The sequence below is a fragment of the Mesoplodon densirostris genome, chromosome 17, assembly GCF_025265405.1.
Source record: "Mesoplodon densirostris isolate mMesDen1 chromosome 17, mMesDen1 primary haplotype, whole genome shotgun sequence".
NCBI classification, from domain to species: domain Eukaryota; kingdom Metazoa; phylum Chordata; class Mammalia; order Artiodactyla; family Ziphiidae; genus Mesoplodon; species Mesoplodon densirostris.
The window spans coordinates 26713729-26734415 of record NC_082677.1 but is presented as its reverse complement, the minus strand read 5'-3'; positions in this window follow the sequence as shown (position 1 = coordinate 26734415).

Below are 20687 nucleotides of genomic sequence, written 5' to 3'. Positions count from 1 at the left end.
TATGAGAATTGCTACTCCAGCTTTCTTTTGATTTCCATTTGCATGGAATATTTCTTTCCATCCCCTCATTTTCAGTCTGTATGTTTCCCGAGGTCTGAAGTGGGTCTCTTATAGACAGCATATATATGGGTCTTGTTTTTGTATCCATTCAGCCAGTCTATGTCTGTTGGTTGGAGCATTTAATCCCTTTGCACTTAAGGTCGTTATCAACATGTATGTTCCTATTACCATATTGTTAATTGTTTTGGGTTTGTTATTGTAGGTATTTTCCTTCTCGTGTCTCCTGCTAAGAGAAGTTCTTTTAGCATTTGTTTTAGGTCTGGTTTTCTGGTGCTGAATTCTCTTAGCTTTTGCTTGTCTGTGAAGGTTTTAATTTCTCCTTTGAATCTGAATGGATACTTGCTGGATTGAGTAATATTGGTTGTAGGTTTTTCCCTTTCATCACTTTAAATATGTCCTGTCACTCCCTTCTGACTTGCAGAGTTTCTGTTGGAAGATCAGCGGTTAACCTTGTGAGGAATCCCTTGTATGTTATTTGTTACTTTTCCCTTGCTGCTATTAGTATTTTTTCTTTGAATTTAATTTTTGATAATTTGATTAATATGTGTCTTGGCGTGTTTCTCCTCGGATTTATCCTGTATGGGACTCTCTGCACTTCCTGGACTTGATTGACTATCTCCTTTCCCATATTAGGGAAGTTTTCAACTATAATCTCTTCAAATATTTTCTCAGACACTTTCTTTTTCTCTTCTTCTTCTGGGACCCCTTTAATTCTTAAGTTGGTACATTTAATTTTTTTTCCCAGAGTTCTCTGAGACCGTCCTTAATTTTTTTCATTCTTTTTTCTTTTTCTGCTCTATGGTAGTAATTTCCACTATGTTACCTTCCAAGTCACGTATCTGTTTTTCTGCCTCAGTTATTCTGCTATTGATTCCTTCTTAAGAATTTTTAATTTCATTTATTGTGTTGTTCATCATTTTTTTGTTGGCTCTTTATTTCTTCTAGGTCCTTTTTAAATGGTTCTTGTATTTACTCCATTCTATTTCCAAGATTTTGGATCATCTTTACTATCATTACTCTGAATTATTTTTCAGGTAGACTGCCTATTTCCTCTTCATTTGTTTGGTCTGGGCGTTTGTTTTTCGTTTTTGTGGTATGTGGGCCTCTCACTGTTGTGGCCTCTCCCGTTATGGAGCACAGGCTTCGGACACGCAGGCCCTGTGGCCTTAGCTCACAGGCCTAGCCGCTCCGTGGCATGTGGGATCCTCCCAGACGGGGGCACAAACCCATGTCCCCTGCATCAGCAGGCAGACTCTCAACCACTGCGCCACCAGGGAAGCCCTTGGTCTGGGTGATTCTTATCTTGTTCCTTCATCTGCTGTGTATTTCTCTGTCTTCTCATTTTCTTTAACTTACTGTGTTTGGGGTCTCCTTTTTGCCAGCTGCACATTTGTAGTTCCCATTGTTTTTGGTGTTTGCTCTCATTAGGTAAGGTTGGTTCAGTGGCTTTTGTAGGCTTCCTGGTGGAGGGGACTGGTGTCTGTGTTCTGGTGGATGAGGCTGGATCGTGTCTTTCTGGTGGGCAGGACCACGTCCGGTGGTGTGTTTTGGGATGTCCGTGAACTTATTATGATTTTAGGAAGCTTTTCTGATAATGGGTGGTGTTGTGTTCCTGTCTTGCTAGTTGTTTGGCATGGCGTGTCCAGCCCTGGAGCTTGCCAGTTGTCGAGTGGAGCTGGGTCTTAAAGTTGAGACCAAGATCTCTGGGAAAGCTCTTGCTGATTGATATTATGTGGGGCAAGGAGGTCTCTGGTGGTCCAGTGTCCTGAACTTGGCTCTCTAACCTCAGAGGCTGAGGCCTGACACCCAGCAAGAGCACCAAGACCCTGTCAGCCACACGGCTGGAGTGCCTTCAGAGTTGGAAAAGCTGACTTGTAGTGGCTATCCTTCTTTGCTGCACATTAGAATCACCTGCTTCTTCCTTGTTTTGCCCCAAAGGCAATGTTCCACAGAGAAAAACAGTAGCCTTGAAAATGGTCACAGCTCTGAGATGGCTTTTTCTTTCTTTGTGCTTAGTCGAGTTTCACTTGCTCATGGGGGCCATGTGCAGAGGCCTCGCACCCGGCTCTTCTGACCAGAGTTCCTAGTGCAGAATGGCTGCTGCTGGCACCTCAGTTCAGGTGGGCCATATGCAGAAGTCGGGCAAAGGACACTGCATCCAAGATGACAGCCAGGGGCTCTGTGCAGAGAGACTGCACATGACAGAGCAATCCAACATGGCAACCCTCAGTATAGTATTAACCCTGCCCTATGTTGTAGTAGGAAGTATTCTCATTTTACTCAGTTCTAACTGTTTTCTGGTTTGCATTATGTTTTATTTTATCCAAGAGCTATTTAGAATTTGCCAACACATAAGTTTTCTTCCTCTCTTTCTTTTCATTTTATGATCAGAGATCATAGCCTCTATGTTATGTATTATTAGCCAATAACTGTGTTTTAGATTTTCTCTACCTTGACTAGTTTTCTCTCTTTTTAGTATAGTTATTTCTAAGAACATTGTCTTAAATTTCCCAATTATGATAATAAATTGGTACATTTCTCTTGCTCAAGATCTGCCATTAGAATAAAGTCTAAAAACCTTGCAAGGCTCTGCCTTGGCTTGCCACCACTTTCCTCTCCAGCCTTATCTCTGCCACTCTGTCTCACACTGTACACTGAAAACATTAAATTCTTTCAATTTCCAAAGCATAACATGTTCTCACCTGCCTCTAAAGCTGTATTCAGCAAGTATCCATCCCCTCCCCTGTCACCTGGTTTAGAGTTCTTCTCTGTTTAGTGACCTCCTAAAAGCCCCTACATCTGAGGAAAGGGTCCTGGTCATAATACTTATTCCCTCCTTCAAAGTATTTTGGCATTGTGTTTTAGTTCCCTTCTCTGTTTTTTTCCTGAAGGTAAGTCCACCTTGTACACTGTTGTGCCACAGAATATAGCACAACATCTAATACAAAGGAGATTCTCTACATAGATATACACATTAAATGAATTAAATTGTGACACTGGAATCAGCAGATAACCACAGAGGCCCAGAGATATAATTTTTCATTTTTACAATAACCACATTTTTTGGCAAAAAAACAAAGGTATTTTCTTTTAGGCAAAATAAATATTTTCTCAAAATGTAGGACTTTGATTACAGTACAGCGTCTATGGCATCAGCAAGATGATAGCCACCAAATCCAGAAAGACATAAGAGAAGGAATATTTTCACCTCTGAAGCTGTACTTCTCCTGAGTATTGTTTGAGCTCTTTTACATTTTTAAGGTTCTCACCTTTGCTGCTCATTTGAAAGAAAAAATACATAATTCTAAGACTGAGAGTGTATTTTCTACCTTTTCCCACGAGATTGAAAACACTTTCCTGTTGGCAGTTTTCTCAAAGCTAATGCTTTCTTTTATGTATATATTAAAAATTGACAAACACCTTTCTGTACAGTGTTTCATCTCTATAACAGCCTGAGCCTTGAAAAAGGCTAAGGCCCTAATTGTATAATATTACAACACCCAAAAAAAGATGACAAGACATCTCATTCCTGACCTCAACTCGTCAGTTTATTGTATATCATCTTCCTTTTAATTCAGGAACTACTCAGAGACTGTTTTCCATGTGTCTTATTTCAGTCATTCTCAGTAATTTACTGCCATAATTTATAATCATATAGAGCCCCATAGGTTAATTACAGAATCTTCTGTGTACAAAATGTGTTTTCTTTTCATTTGTTTCAGTGATACAGCCTTCATTTCATTTAGCATTCTCTAATTTTTCTACTATAGAAATGGTAAGTAGACTGGCTCAGGGTGACCTATCCATAATTTTATAGGCCTATTTATCAACCCTTACCTAATTTCTTTCCAAGCTTGTGAAATTAGTTCTCATATCTTTTGTATTACACTGCAGCTTCCCTGACCCTAAATTGTATTGCTGTTGATGGAAAAAAAATCTAACATTTTGCATTTACAAAAATATTCTAACCTTTTGTGTAAAGAATACATTTCCACGAAATTTAGCTTGGTAGGAAATGTGCATACTTTATAATTATGCCACTGAACACATACATAAGTATATAATCATTGTTTTCCTATAAAATTATAATTATATTCTTATTAAGTGGAGGCTGGCTACAAAAAATATCTTTGTTATTAGTAGTAGATAAATACATTCTTACAATAGTTGAAAATAAGTGCTTTAATGGCAACTCTTCTCTGAAAAAAAAAGAAATCTTAATACAGGCACTACTCATATAGAACTAGTTTTCATAACATAAATTGTTATCACAATTATGTGGTTAATTTCTTAGGAAGCATTGTTTGAGTAATGCAGGCCACTAGTATTTATATTTCAATATGGAACTTGAGATCAATGTGGAAGTTGAGATAATATCCATCAAGTAGTAAAAAAAATACAGTACAAGTGAAATTATTTTTTTGAGTTTTATTTTTTTTTATTGTAGCAACAGGTGATAATGGATTTTTAATCATTATAGTTTTAACAAGAGGAAAAGAGAGGCCATTTCTTTTCACATAAAGCTAGATGCAAATACTGAATTTGCATAGTGATATTTAGACTTTATAACTTTCTTTTCAGGCTATTAAAGATAAAAGCAAATCCCTTAGTTGTTAAAATTCTTCCATTGTAAAGTAACATTGTTACTGTGAGACTGAATCTAGAAACTAATCACCACCACCATTTATTTTTTCATTAAATAGAGGAACAAGATGTTTCTTAGAAAAGCAACTCACAGTACTAGCTGTACTTCTGTTGTAAGGTTTAGTAATTGGAACTACAGTCTCTGGAATTAGATTGACTGGTCTTTAAATCAAAGCTACATTACATGCAAGCTATGCAGGCTCAGGCAAATTACTCGACCTTCCTAAACTTGACATTCACCTGTGAAATAGACATAATAATCTATATCTCATAGAGTTGTGGTATTCAATGAACTGAGTATAATATCTAGCATATAGGTATAAAAGAAATCTTAGTCATGACATCTATTACAAAATTAGAAAATTGCAATTTTGAATGCAGTTTCACTTATCAAAAATGTCTAATCATCATTTAACCACAGTACTGTGGATAAAAAGTCAACTTTAACTTCCAATAAAATTTAAAATATGCACTTTATAATTTTTTAGCTGTTGTTTCTTTCCTGTCTTTCAATCTTCTCTTTTTCTTAAAATAATTGGCAACTTAAAGGTCTCCACTGATGCTACTGTGATATACCATGTTAATAGACAGAAGGAAAAGCATTACTATTAAAAATCCAAGTGTTGTGGACACCCTGCAGAATATGGCTTGACTTCCCCACACATACCCAAAATTTGGTTCAGATGTTGAGACTGATGATACCACACCTGTACCAAGAAGGTATGACATATAATGAAGTTTTCTGGAAAGAGCAAGGCAGGCTTCTCAAGCAGGTCTTAAAGTGTCTTGGGAGAACAGGGAAAGTAGGCTGGCTTGGCTTTTATTGTGTTTAGTGAATGGGATTGGGTGAGGGGTCCCATACATATTATTTGAACTTCCCACCGGCTCTAAAAAAGGGAGCATTAGGCTTTCTTATCTGCTTTGACAGATATGAAACAAAGGGGAAAGGATAACAGTGGGGCTTCAAATACTCAACAATAAAATATCAAAAGTGGACTCAATCTATTACAACAAGAATGGTAGACTCTAATTTTGCAGGGAAAAAACATCTAATAAAATTTTCTCAATTTTATTTTATGCCAGAATTTCCTTTCCTATATTAAAATCTATATTGCTATATTAAAATCCAATTTTTTAAGTTTAGAACAAAAATGTGTATATGTGGCTAATGTAAGTTTGAATTGTCATTTATGGAATTCTATGAGGTGTGCATATTTCTCAAATGCTCTGCCATTTAAACAAGATTGAGAGTCATTGAACGAAGTAAACTGTTAAACAGATTCCTCCTAATTTATCGATTCAGTCACTTATTAAGATTAAAACAAAGCAAAATTTGAGGAAGTGCTGAGAAGAGCATGGAACTCAATCTAAATAAGAGTGGAGTTTTTAAAAAGCAGTATCTTGATTCATTTTCCTGAAAGGACAAGACTTGGGGATCAGTGTAGGTGGACTAAAGAAGCCAGGCCAGAGAATTCTCTTTCTGTGTGTATTGAAACATGGAAAGAATCTGGACCAAGTTAGAGCTCCACATGCCCAAATGTTGGATAGAATGACTCGAGAAATCCAAGCATTCATGCTATTCTGCCCCAGCAGGCACAGGCTACACATGGAGATGGAAGCTGGCACATTTCAGCAGTCTTAAGGGCTTTTGTTGGTTATGAGGAGATTGCTAGATTATGATGACACTTTAAAGAGAATTAGCCCTACAGACCAGAAGAATGCAATGGAGCCTGAAAATTTTAGGTTTGCAATTTAACAGAAACTCATGAATGGATTTATAAGAAAATAAGGGAAAGTTATAAAGGTTTCCTAGCTTTATATAATTTGGCATAGAATAGTTTCTCTGAGTTATAAATTTGGATATAATTATATTTTGATATTTTGAAAGATTGTATCTTCCAGCATTCTAATTTTACTTTTTTTTCTTTTTTTTTTTTTTTGAAGAGTTCTAGTAAAGTTTACAAAACAAACTGTGTAGGAATGGTTCGTGAATAAAATTGGAGTCAGGCAAAAAACTAATGACTGGTTAGCCAAGCCTGAAATAATTGTTTTTCTCTGTGCCAGTGGTTTGATCTAAGCTATCTGGTTATTCTAAAAATAGTGTGACATTATAATAGTCTATGGCATCTATTTTGAATCCAGGAGCTGTTAAGAAATGAACCCTATGTGCATGCCCTTCTGTTCTCTATTTGAGCCTATAATCCTTCACTAACCAGAGGAGTGAAGGTTTTGGTATGAAGGCAGACTTCATATCTTTGAAGAAGGGATGATGGGGGATGTCAAAGGAAAAGGAGCAAAAGATGGAATCATCCAGAAAGCAATTTTAACCAATGGATGAACATCATCACCAGAGAAGAATAAGCTGCTGGAGAGACGTGAAGTCTATCTCATCATCATGGGTGCTTACAAATAGATTCAATAAATATCATGGATTAAAAGAGAGAATAAGAAGAGAGCCAACATAAGCAGCAGTGGCCATGGAAACAAGGTGTAATTTCTGTAATATATCTTGGCCCATTTGAAATTGAGAAGTTTGAACAAGATTCTGTCCATATTCTAAGCCAGCATTTCTATTTTGTTTGGAGTACTATTATTGCTTTTCTTGAGCATGATCATCTATATTTATCCTCTTTAATTCTTTTTGTGCTATAATATCTGATGCTTCAGATATGCCTAATATCTTGGAACCAATTCCAGGAGTTTGAGCCCAAAGACAAGAAGAAAACGTAACAACTAGACTACCTCCTTACATTGGATACAATATTAATCTCATGTTGCATTCTGAATTGGCTTTGAATTTCTGAATTGCTTCTCTGAAGCCCTGAATAGGTTGGTAGGTGATTAATGAGCATTGGCTTCACCTTAAAGAATATCTCACACTATAAGGAAAGAAACTGGGGCTTAACATATAAAACTCAATATTTATATTCGGAAAAAAAGAGAACTGAGAGTTGAGGAGAAAGAAAGAACCCAGTCAAAACAAGAAAGAGAAAGAGACAATTAACAGGGCACAGTACTTTGGTACTAAAATTTACCAAGGGATGAAGAAAACCAAATGACAAGTCAAAATGCCTTGTGGATTTTTTCTGCATGGAATTAAAGGCATGCCATTGCAGGGTGGGAGAAGGTCAGAGGAAGAGGTTTCTGATGCAAAGATCAAGTGTACTGATTAAAAGTAAAATAAGAAGATACCACTTGTAAAACTTTAAAAAAATCATACCTAGAATAGCCTGGAGTAAGGGGGAAATGGCAGTTGGTGTTCTGCTTGTATACAGTTGTGTGACATTTTGCCAAAAATATTCAATAATTTTAAAATGTACATATCCCTTGAACCAGTAATTCTACTTCTAGGAAGTGTTCCTGGGGAAATTATGATAAATAGCAAAAAAAAATTTATCTACCAGAATGATCACCATAACACTATTCATAATAGTGAAAAATTAGATACAACATAAATGCTGAGTGATAAGTGATTGGTTCAATAAATTATGACACAACTATGCACAATTATGGCACATAATTTATTGGCATATCCATAAAGTGGACTCCTATGGAACAATTAAAAATTATACTGGAGGAAATGATTGAATCATATAAAAATATTCCAGATAACAAATTAAAGTTGAGTTATAGTACAAAATATATAGAATTATCTAATTTTTATTTATGAAAAGTAATTCTCACACTTAAAATAGATAAAAATAAAACTTTAAGGAATTATTTCTGGAAAGTGGGATTACAGGTGTGTTGTGGTTTTTTTTTCATTTTTCTTCTCCTTGTATTAGTATAATTCATATAATGCTACAGTAGTTATGTGAGCTTTACCAGCACAAAACTTCTTTTTTTAATTAACATTATTTAAAAGTTAAAGAAGGACAGTACTATGTGATTCCACTTACATGAGATATCTAAAATAGACTTAGAAGCAGAAAGTAGAATGGTGTTACCAGGGGCTAGGGCAGGGGGAAGGGAAAGAAGTGTTGCTATTCATCAGCTATTAAGTCTCAGTTATGCAAGATGAAAAGGTTCTAGAGATCTACTAGACAACATTATGCTTATAGTTAAAAATACTGTACTGCACACTTAAAATTTTGTTAAAAGTGTAGATCTCATGTTATCTGTTCTTATCATACACACACACACAAAAGTTATTAGGAAGACTTATGCTTCTAGCAAAGATAATCTAAGAAGGAACAAGTTTATTCCCCTGACTGCAACAACTAAAAGTAAATAAAAGTAGGTAATATAATATATGGAACAACAGCTCTCAAGATACTAGACATCAGATAATTAAAAAAAAAAAGTGAGCCCCACAGTTCCTGATTACTAAAGAAGACAGTTTCTAGGCTATGGTGCAGAGGGACAAGCCAGGCAAAGCACAGCGGACATCCAGTGCTGAGGAAATGGATCTGAGAGTCCAGAGATAAGGCATGTAGAGTTCAGGAGATTACTACTAGAGAGGAGAAAGCTGCATGGAGAATACCTAGGATCTTCAGAGTATTCATTCCCTTGGAGAGTTCAGCTGAGCACTGCTCAGCCCATGCATGTAAAGACACTACACAGGCCTGGAAAATGGTCACACAAAAGGATTAGAAGAAGTAATCCTGATGCTCACTCAAGGATGGAAATAGTGCCTGTTCTCACAAGTAGAGTGAAAAACCTCTTAATTCCTGGAGAACTAGCAAAAGTTCTCAGAAATGTTTTGCCAATTGGTGGGGAAAATTTCAGACTAGACTAAGTGTTACTCTGATCCTGTCTAATAAAACTTAAAAGCAAGATCCAAATGGATCAAATTATTTCCTAATAACTTAAATGGGTCCCAGAAGAAAGCTTAAGAGTATGGTTATAAGAATACAAAAAATATTTGTCACCCAACTGGTAAAATTCGTCATGTTAGGCATGTAATTAAAAATGGTCATGCATACAAACACACAGGAAAATATGACCAATAATGAGGAGAAAAATCAAAAATGACCCTAAAATAAAACAGATGATACAACTAGAGGGGAAAAGAAGTTAGCCTAATGGTATTCCATGTGTTCAAAAAGCTAGAGGAGAGAACATGATAAGTGGAGACGTGGCAAATAAAAAAGGAATTAAACTTCCAGAAGTGAAAACTACAATATCCAGAATGAAAAATTAACCTGATAGGAGTAACATCAGCTTATGCATAGCAGAATAATATGTTCATTAACTAGAAAACAGAGAAGAGAAATTATATAAAATAAAACGCCAAGAGGATAAAGACTGAAAATGAACAGAACAACAGCAAGCTAAGGGAAAACTGCAAGCAACCTAATACACATGCAATTAGAGTCCCCAAAAGACAGTAGAGAAAAGGACAAACATAAACATATTTGAAGAAATAATGGCTAGTATGTTCTAAATTTGATGAAAAAATATAAATCAATATATGAAAGAAGCTCAACAAATGCCAAGCACAAGAAACATAAAACTAACGCACATCAAAGTCAAGATATTTAAAACTAATAATAAAGTCATCCATGGAAAAAAGACACATCACCTATACCTTCAAACAATTTTTTAACTATATTATAGGAGCTTATAACATGTATCACAGTAAAACATTGTCACAACAGCATAAAGGTCTGGAAAGAAGAAATGTAAGTAAATGGTTGAAAGGCTCTTATAATAAAGTTGAAATGACATAAGATCACCTGTAGATGGACTGTGATAAGTTAAAGAAACCACTAAAATTACACACAGGCACACACACTCACAGACAAGCATTGTAGCTAATCAGCCAAAATCGGTAATTAATAACATCATAAAAATATTAGACTAATCTTAAGGAAAACAGAAAGAGAGGGAAGAGGGAACAAAGAGCAGATAGGACAAATATAAAACAAATATCAGTATGATAGATGTAAACTCAACCATATCAAAAATCTCATAAGTGTTCTCACCACACACACACAAAAATGTAACTGTGAGGTGATGGATCAGTTAATTAATGTAATAGTTATTTCACAATGTATATGTATATTAAGTCATGTTTTACATCATGATTGACAGTTTTTATTTGTCAATTATATCTCAGTATAGCTGGAAAAAATTTTTAAACCACATCTATACACAAAAGGTATGAACGCACCAATTATAAGACATGATGTATCAAAATGTATGAAAAGAAAATATCCAATTATATGCTATCTATAAGAAAATACATTTTTAAATGTAAAGACAGTTGAGCTAAAAGTAAAAAGATGCAAAAAAGATATGACAGGCTAACAATTTTTTTAAGCTGGAACTGTTATATTAATATCACAGGAGGTTGGTCTTAGGCAAAAGAATGTTAACAGGGCTTAAGAAGGTCAATTGAAAATGATAAAAGGGTCAGTTCATCTACAGGACATAACAACCTTCTAAACATTTATGCGTCTAATAAGAGAGCTTCAAAGTACATAAAATAAAAACTAATAAGATTCCAAGGAGAAATAGACAAACCCACTACTGTGATCTTGGGTTAGGCAAAGATTTCTTAGATATAAAACTAAAAGCATAATACATAAAAGAAAAAAGATAAGACTTTATCAAAATTAAGGACTTCTGTCTTTTGAAAGACAATATCAGGAGAATGAAAAGAGAATCTACAATCTGGGAGACAATTTTCAAATCATGTATCTGATAAAGGACTTGTATTCTGAATGTATAAAGAATTCTCAAAACTCAATAATAAACTAAACAGCCCAATTTTTTTAAAATGGGTAAAATATTTAAACAACTACTTTAAAGATATTGATGGCATATATGCACACTTAAAACACATTCAACATCATTAGTCACTAGGGAAATGCAAATTAAAACCTTAGCTCAATACTTCTACACACCTATTAAAATGTCTAAGATTACAAAAAACTGAAACTGACCATGGCAAGTGATAAAAAAGACATAGAAGTGGAGCTCTCGTACACTGTGGATGGTTATGTTAAATGGTTAGTGGTTCAAACACTTGGGAAAACAGTTTGATAATTTCTTAAAATGTTAAACACACAACCACTATATGATTCATTCCACTCCTAAGTATTTAATAAAAATGAGAAAATATGTTCACATAAAGACATATTCACAAGTATTAAATCAACTTTCTTTGTAATAGCTGCAAAACTGGAAATAACTGAAATATCCATCAACAAGTGAATGGGTAAACAAACTGTGGGATGCATGAATACAACTCACCAATAAAAAGGAAAGAACTAATGATACAAATGATACACATAACTGACATGAAATAATCCTAAAATAATTATGCTCAATGGGGAAATAAAGATAGAAAAAGCACACATATTGTAGGATTCCATTTATATAAAATTCTAGAAAATACAAACCAATCTAGAGTGATAGTAATCAGATCAGTGATTACGTGGAGATGTGAAAGGATTAGAGATGGGATGGATGGATTACAAAGTGATACAAGGAAACTTTAGGATGATGGATACATTCATTGTCTTGATTGTAACTTTTACATAGGTATATAGACATCGAAACATTTCATATGGTGCACATTTTTCTATGTTACTTGTTATATATTTCCATGAAGTTAAAATGTCACTGGACACTAATTTCTCTTAAAATAATCTCATTAATCTAACCAGTCCAGATGCAGCAAGTATCTAATAAAAATGTCCTGACAACTAATATATTTATTGAACAAATATTTACTGAAGAAAGTAAGTGCATGCCAGATATGAATTTGTAAATCCAAATAGGAATTAGTCCTTGCCCTCAGGTCATTCCCAATCTTCTGACAGAGGTCAAATGTAGACATACAAAGTATTTTGATCATTTTTACAGAAGAGGCTCAGGCACCAAGAGGAGGGAGTAGAGAGAACCCTGAGGCAGCCAGGAAAGGCTTCCATGACGATGAGACGCTTGAGCATCCTGATCTTGAAGGTGAGGATGAATTTGCCAGAAAGATGGGAACCATATGAACTAAAGCACAGAATCACAAATAAACATGACACAGTGAGAGAGAGAGACCATGAGGAGAGATGAAATCAGAGAGGTAAAAATAGGCCAGATGAGAAGAGCTTTTGTATGTTGGGCTAAAAGAGTAAGATTTTAATGAGATGGCTATAGGAAGGTGTTTAAGGATTTTAAGGGGAAGAGAATGAAATTATCAAACTTTTATTTTAGAAAAATAACTTTGAGTTGCCATATGATCCAGCAATCTCACTCCTGTGCATATATCTGGACAAAGCTATGATTCAAAAAGATACATGCACTCCTATGTTCATAGCAGCTTTATTTACAGTAGCCAAGACATGGAAACAACCTAAATTCACATTGACAGATGAATGGATAAAGAAGATGTGTGTGTGTGTGTGTGTGTGTGTGTGTGTGTGTGTATACACAACGGAACACTACTCAGCCATAAAAAAGAATGAAATAATGTTATTTGCAACAACATGGATGCACCTAGAGATTATCATGTTAAGTGAAGTAAGTCAGAGACAAATACTATATGATATCACTTATATGTGGAATCTAAACTATGACACAAATGAACTTACTTACAAAACAGAAACAGACTCACAGGCATAGAGAGCAGACTTGTGCTTGCCAAGAGGAAGGAGTTTGGGAGAGGGATGGAGTGGGAATTTGGGATTAGCAGATGCAAACTATTATATGTATGTACTGTGTATCTGAATCACTTTGCTGTACACCAGAAACAAACACAACATTGTAAATCAACTACACTTAAATAAAATATTTTTTTAAAAAAGTCACTTTGGGGCCTCCCTGGTGGCGCAGTGGTTAAGAGTCCGCCTGCCGATGCAGGGGATACGGGTTCGTGCCCCGGTCTGGGAGGATCCCATATGCCGCGGAGCGGCTGGGCCCGTGAGCCATGGCCGCTGGGCCTGCGCATCCGGAGCCTGTGCTCCGCAACGGGAGAGGCCACAGCAGTGAGAGGCCCGCATACCGCAAAAAGAAAAAAAAAAAAAAAAAAAAAAAGTCACTTTGGAATCAGTGTGGAGAGCAGTAGGGAAGAAAATAAGACTGGATGGAATATGAGTGGGTGGAGAAAATTACTGAAGTCTAAGCAAGAAATGATGAATACTTCAACCAAGGTGAGAACATGGAGAAAGAGTTTGGATTCATCAACATTTTAGGAGTAGAGTCTATAGATAAGGGTCCCCAACCCTCCAGGCAACGGACCAGTACTGGTCCATGGCCTGTTAGGAACTGGGCTGCACAGCAGGAGGTGAGTGGTGGTTGAGCGAGTGAAGCTTCTTCTGTGTTTACAGCCACTCCCAATTGCTCCCATTACTGCCTGAGCTCCGCCTCCTTTCAGATCAGTGGCGGCATTAGATTCTCATAGAAGCTCGAACCCAACTGTGAACTGCCCATGTGAGGGATCTAGGTTGCATGCTCCTTATGAGAATCTAATGCCTGATGATCTGAGGTGGAGCTGAGGCACTGGGAAGCATCTGTAAATATAGATTAGCATTAGCATAGAGGTCTGACTGCACAGAGACCATAATAAATCAATTGCTTGCAGACTCATATCAAAACCCTATCAGTAGAACAGGATAGAAAGCCCAGAGATAAACCCAAGCACATATGGTCACCTTATTTTTGATAAAGGAGGGAAGAATATACAATAGAGAAAAGACAGCCTCTTCAATAAATGGAGCTGGGAAAACTGGACAGATACATGTAAAAGAATGAAATTAGAACACTCTCTAACACCATACACAAAAATAAAGTAAAAATGGATTAAAGACCTAAATTTAAGGCCAGACACTATCAAGCTCTTAGAGGGAAACATAGGCAGCACACTCTATGACATAAATCACAGCAAGATCCCTTTTGACCCACATCCTAGAGAAATGGAAATAAATAGGACCTAATGAAACTTAAAAGCTTTTGCACAGCAAAGGAAACCATAAACAAGACGAAAAGACAACCCTCAGAATGGGAGAAAATATTTGCAAATGAAGCAATGGACAAAGGATTAATCTCCAAAACTTACAAGCAACACATGCAGCTCAATATTAAAAAAATAAACAACCCAATCCAAAAATGGGCAGAAGAGCTAAATAGACATTTCTCCAAAGAAGATAAACAGATTGCCAACAAACACATGAAAGGATGCTCAACATCATTAATCAATAGAAAAATGAAAATCAAAACTACAATCAGGTGTCACCTCACACTAGTTAGAATGGCCATCATCAAAAATTCTACAACAATAAATGCTGGAGAGGATGTGGAGAAAAGGGAACCCTCTTTCACTGTTGGTGGGAATGTAAATTGATACGGCCACTATGGAGAACATTATGAAGGTTCCTTAAAAAAGTAAAAATAGAACTTCCATATGACCCAGTAATCCAATTACTGGGCATATACCCTGAGAAAACCATAATTCAAAAAGAGTCATGTACCAAAATGTTCATTGCAGCTCTGTTTACAATAGCCAGGACATGGAAGCAAGCTAAGTGTCCATCAACAGATGAATTGATAAAGAAGATGTGGCACATATATACAATGGAATATTACTCAGCCATAAAAAGAATGAAATTGAGTTATTTGTAGTGAAGTTGATGGACCTAGAGACTGTCATATAGAATGAAGTAAGTCAGAAAGAGAAAAATAAATATCATATGCTAACACATATATTTTCAATCTAAAACAAACAAAAAAAAATGGTTCTGAAGAACCTAGGGCCAGGACAAGAATAAAGATGCAGACGTAGAGAATGAACTTGAGGACACAGGGCGGGGGATCAGTAAGGTAGGATGAAGTGAGAGAGTGGCATGGACATATATACACTACCAAATGTAAAATAGCTAGCTAGTGGGAAGCAGCCATATAGCACAGGGAGATCAGCTCGGTGCTTTGTGACCACCTAGAGGAGTGGGATAGGGAGGGTGGGAGGGAGGGAGACACAAGAGGGAAGATATATGGGGATATATGTATATGCATAGCTGATTCACTTTGTTATAAAGCAGAAACTAACACACTGTTGTAAAGCAATTGTACTCCAATGAAGGTGTTAAAAAAAAATAAAACCACATCAGTGAGTGGCAAGTGACAATTAAGCTGCATCTGGTGGCAGGCTTTAGAGTGGCAATTGAATTGATGTACTTCAATTGTACAGCTACATCTGGTGGCAAGCTATAAGTCAGAATCCGACTCTTATTTTAGTCCATAAGTGGGCTGCCCATTATTTGACTTACCACTTTCGTCCGTGCCTCTTTCCCACACTGTGCACTTGTCTCAGTCACAGTTTTGATAAGCCCACAAGCTAACCTTAGCCAAAATGAGTCAAAAACAAATGTCGCTGGAGACCTTCTTTGAAAAGTGGGAAAGACCCAATGAGGAGACAGCAGAAGACTCTAAGACTGCCAACAAAAAGAAAGCTGCATTTAAAAGAAAATACCAAGAGTCCTACTTAAATTACAGGTTTATTGCAATAGGTGATTCACATTCTCCAAGCCTGCTTTGTATAATATGTGGTGACTGGCTATCCAATGAAGCCATGAAACCTTCAAAACTGCTTCGTCACATGGAGATCAAGCATCCTGCATTAAAAGACAAGCCTTTGGAGTTTTTCAAAAGAAAAAAACATGAGCACGAAGAACAGAAGCAATTATTGAAGGCCACCACTTCATCAAATGTGTCTGCACTGAGAGCATCATTCTTAGTGGCTAACCGCATTGCTAAAGCTAAGAAGCCCTTTACTATTGGTGAAGAGTTGATCCTGCCTGCTGCTAAGGACATTTGTTGTGAACTTTTAGGAAAGGCTGCAGTTCAAAAGGTGGCATGTATTCCTCTTTCAGCTAGCATCATAACTAGATGAATTGAAGAAATAGCAGAGGATAATGAGGCACAATTGTTAGGTTTAATGAGTCACGTTGTTATGCAACCAGGTTGACAAGTCTACCGATGTTGACAATAAGGCAACAATGCTTGTTTTGTGCAATATATTTTTCAGGAGGATGTGCATGAGGATATGTTATATGCACTTTGGTTGCCAACGAACACTGCAGCTGCAGAACTATTCAAGTCTTTGACTACATATCAGGAAAACTGAATTGGTCATTTTGTGTCAGGGTATGCACAGATGGAGCCATGACTGGACGGCTTTCTGGTTTCACTACTCGGGTCAAAGAGGTCGCTTCTGAATGTGAGTCTATGCACTGTGTCATCCATAGAGAAATGTTGGCTAGCTGAAAAATGTCACCTGAACTTAATAACGTTTTGTGGGATGTAATTAAAATTATCAACCACATTAAAGTGCATGCCCTTAACTCACCTCTGTTCACACAGCTCTGTGAGGAGATGGACACAGAGCACACACATCGTCTCTTATTCACAGAAGTGAGATGGCTTTCTAAAGGTAGATCACTGGCCAGAGTTTTTTGAGTTTTGAGAGTCGCTCCAGAGATTTCTTTTAGAAAACAGTCACCACTGGCAGCACATTTCAGTGACACAGAATGGGTCGCAAAACTTGCTTCCTTGTGTGACATATTCAACCTGCTCAATAAACTCAATCTGTCACTTCAGAGGAGAATGACAACAGTGTTCAAGTCGGCAGATAAAGTGGCTTCATTCAAAGGCAAACTGGAATTATGGGGGCGACAAGTGAACATTGGGATTTTTGACGCGTTTCAAACATTAGCAGAGATTTTGAAAGAAACTGAACAAGGGCCTTCTTTCTCCCAGCTGGTGCATGATCACCTATCTCAGCTTTCAAAAGAGTTTGAGCATTACTTCCCAACCAGAAAAGAACCCCAAACTAGGAAGGAATGGATCCGTGACCCATTTGTGAATAAGCCAGGTGAATCGACTTTGTCCATGCTAGAAGAGGATCAACCCTTGAGATCTCAAATGACGGTGGCCTTAAAAGTATGTTTGAGACAACTTCAAATCTCCATATGTTCTGGATTAAGGTCAAGGTGAAATATCCTGAGATTGCCACAAAAGCACAGAACAGCCTGCTTCCATTTCCAACATCCTATCTTTGTGAAGCAGTGTTTTCAACAGTGACAGCAACCAAAACAAAATTATGGAGTAGACCAGACATAAGCAACACTTCGGCTGTCACTGTCTCCCATCAACCCCAGATGGGACTATCTAGCTGCAGGAAATCAAGCTCAGGGCTCCCACTGATTCTGCATTATGGTAGGTTGTATAATTATTTCATTATATATTACAGTGTGATAATAATAGAAATAAAGTGCACAATAAATAATGTGCTTGAATCATCCCAAAACCATCCCCCTTGCCTGGTCCATGGAAAAACTGTCTTCCACAAAACCGGTCTCTGGTACCAAAAAGGTTAGGGACCACTGCCATAGATAATCAGACACTGTTAGTGGACGAAATGAAAGATGCTTTGTTACAAGTTCCCACCTGATTTGGACCATCAGTGATGATGCTTTTAATTTAATTAGGGAAGTGAGAACAAATAGCAGGTTCCAAGGGAAAGAAAATGAGTTCAGTTTTGGAAATGTTGAATCTGATGTGTTTTGGTGATATCTACATATTGGACATATTTCAGTAAGCAAGATTTTATATATATCTTAGAGCTCCTAGAACTCTGTGAAACTCTTATGTGCCATGTTAGAAATTTAACTTACTCCTATGGAAAACATTTGTATTCTAGTAAAATAAATAATAGTAACCATTTATTGAGCACTTCATGATAATTATTAGGCTCATCATTTCACAAACATCATGCTCTGTAATCCTCCTGACAAATCTATGTTAGTGTCTTATACTTGTATGACTTACAAGGAAAGGGAGCCTTAGAGAGGTTATGTAAGCTGTCCCCAAACACTTTGTGGTGTAGTTAGGTTTCAATAAGCCAATGCTCTTAACGACTATACAAAATTTGAACACTATATTTTGAAGGTCTTCTTAGAAAGGTAGAGTGCAGCCGTTTCCCTAACTAACCAGTACAGATAGCCTCTAATGGGCCTATGAGCAAAAATAATTCTGAGAAAAAGCCTCTTGTCTTCAGAAATTATAGGAAAACAAAGGGAATAGTAATCATAAGACGAATCCAATGTCCATGTCTGAGTCACCAGAAGGCAATCACTTTTCTCCAAGTCCTCTCATTTAGCCATATTTTCTACTTTAAATTCTCTGATTTGATCTGACCATTTTGCCTGGCTGATTTCACATCTAAATCCAACCTTTTGTTCTTCACTGAATTGTGGACTCATGGAAAGTAATGACTCAGCAATTCAGCACTTTTACAAGAGAACTGAGACAGAACAATAGCCCTAGGTCTGTGTCTCATGAGCTGTATGAACTTAGGCAAGTCACTTAATCTCTCTGAGCATCAGTTATTTCATAATCTAATGGAAATGATGTATTCATAATCTAATGGAAAAGATATCTACTTCAGCAGAATCTACTTAGAAAATATATATTAAAATACATCAAAAACTATGAAGCACTATAGAATTGTAAGAAAGCACCATAAACTTTTGTTTGTTTGTTTCTTCCTCTATATTGTCTTGGTGACCTTCTTTGTATAGTTTTCAAGGACAGACACAAGACTCAAAATTATCTGGCGCAAATTATTCTCTAAATTTTGTTTTTCCTTGAAAAGACTCTGATAAATTGCCTGTATTTTGCAAAACAAATACTGTTTTCTTTTATCTACTAAATTGCATAGCTTCCATCTTTCAAAGTATTGCTCAAAATCCAGTTATCAGTCTGTCTTCTAAGTTAACTTTCTTGCATAAAAATGAATCTGATACATTGCCCCATAAAACACAAACACTGGCACATTTCTCTGTATACTTTATTACTATTTTGGTAATAAAATGTAATGTTAAGTTCTTAAACTCCTCAGTTAGAGACCTGGGTTCAGATAACAGCTCCATTTATTACTGATGTAACTTTGGTCAAATGACATCACTCTAAGCCTCCATTCCTTTTTCTGTAGAATGGAGCTAATAATAACACTTAACTCATCATATCCTGAAGATGAAATAAGATATGTAACATAAGACAATTATGGTACCTTCCATAAATGAGAGTTCAATAAATATCAGTCAGGTAGCATTATTCATTAATATCATTGGTGTTACCAAGTCCAAGCTCATACTGCTTACCACATGACATGCCAGTAAATCTAGAGAGGTAGTGTTGGGGTAAGGAATAGTGACTTTATTCGGAAAGCCAGCAGACCGAGAAGGTGGAAGACTAGTGTCCCAAAGAATCACCTTACCTGAGTTAGAATTCAGGTTTCTTTTATACTAAAAGGGGAGGGGGTGTGGCTAGTGGTTGCAAGCTCCTTGGTGCAGGAATCCCTTGTTCTTGCAACTGTCCACTGAGGACTGGTCACAATGTTCCTGTAAACCTCCAACAAGACAAATGTTATTCTCTCCATATGATAGGAAAATTGTTATACCTTTAAAGGTCAGAGCCTTGAGAATAGGCTATTCATGTATATTTCAGGCTCTAGGCAACATTCTTTTACAGAAGTGCAGAGCCAGCATGACTAAGCACAGACAGCAGATCACAAAGGTTAGAGCTAAAAGAATAGATCAAATATGGAATTAGGATTGTTCTCTGTTACACTGGTATGCACTTTACATGTATAGAGCAAAATTCTAGCACAACTACATGTTTCTATTTGTTTTTTTAATCTTCCTTTTCTTTTCTTTCTCACATCATCTTTATATTCTGTAACCTTATATCATCTCTCAGTGATAATATCTTCTTGTTGTTATGTCAATTTTTCTGTTAGTAATTGAGCTTCCAACCAAAAAACAATGGGAAGTATTCTGTAATCAATTCAGACTATTTTTTAAATGGAACTCACTAGAAAGTGCCGTTGTGCATCATACATCCATTAATATAGAGACACCATGTCTGTTTGGCCTTCCCAATATTTCTGAAATGGCTGGGAATGATCTCTAGGTCATTTTTAGTTGATGTTCTTATGTTCCTTCAATTTACATGACCATATCATGCTTACTTATGTTCTTCTAATT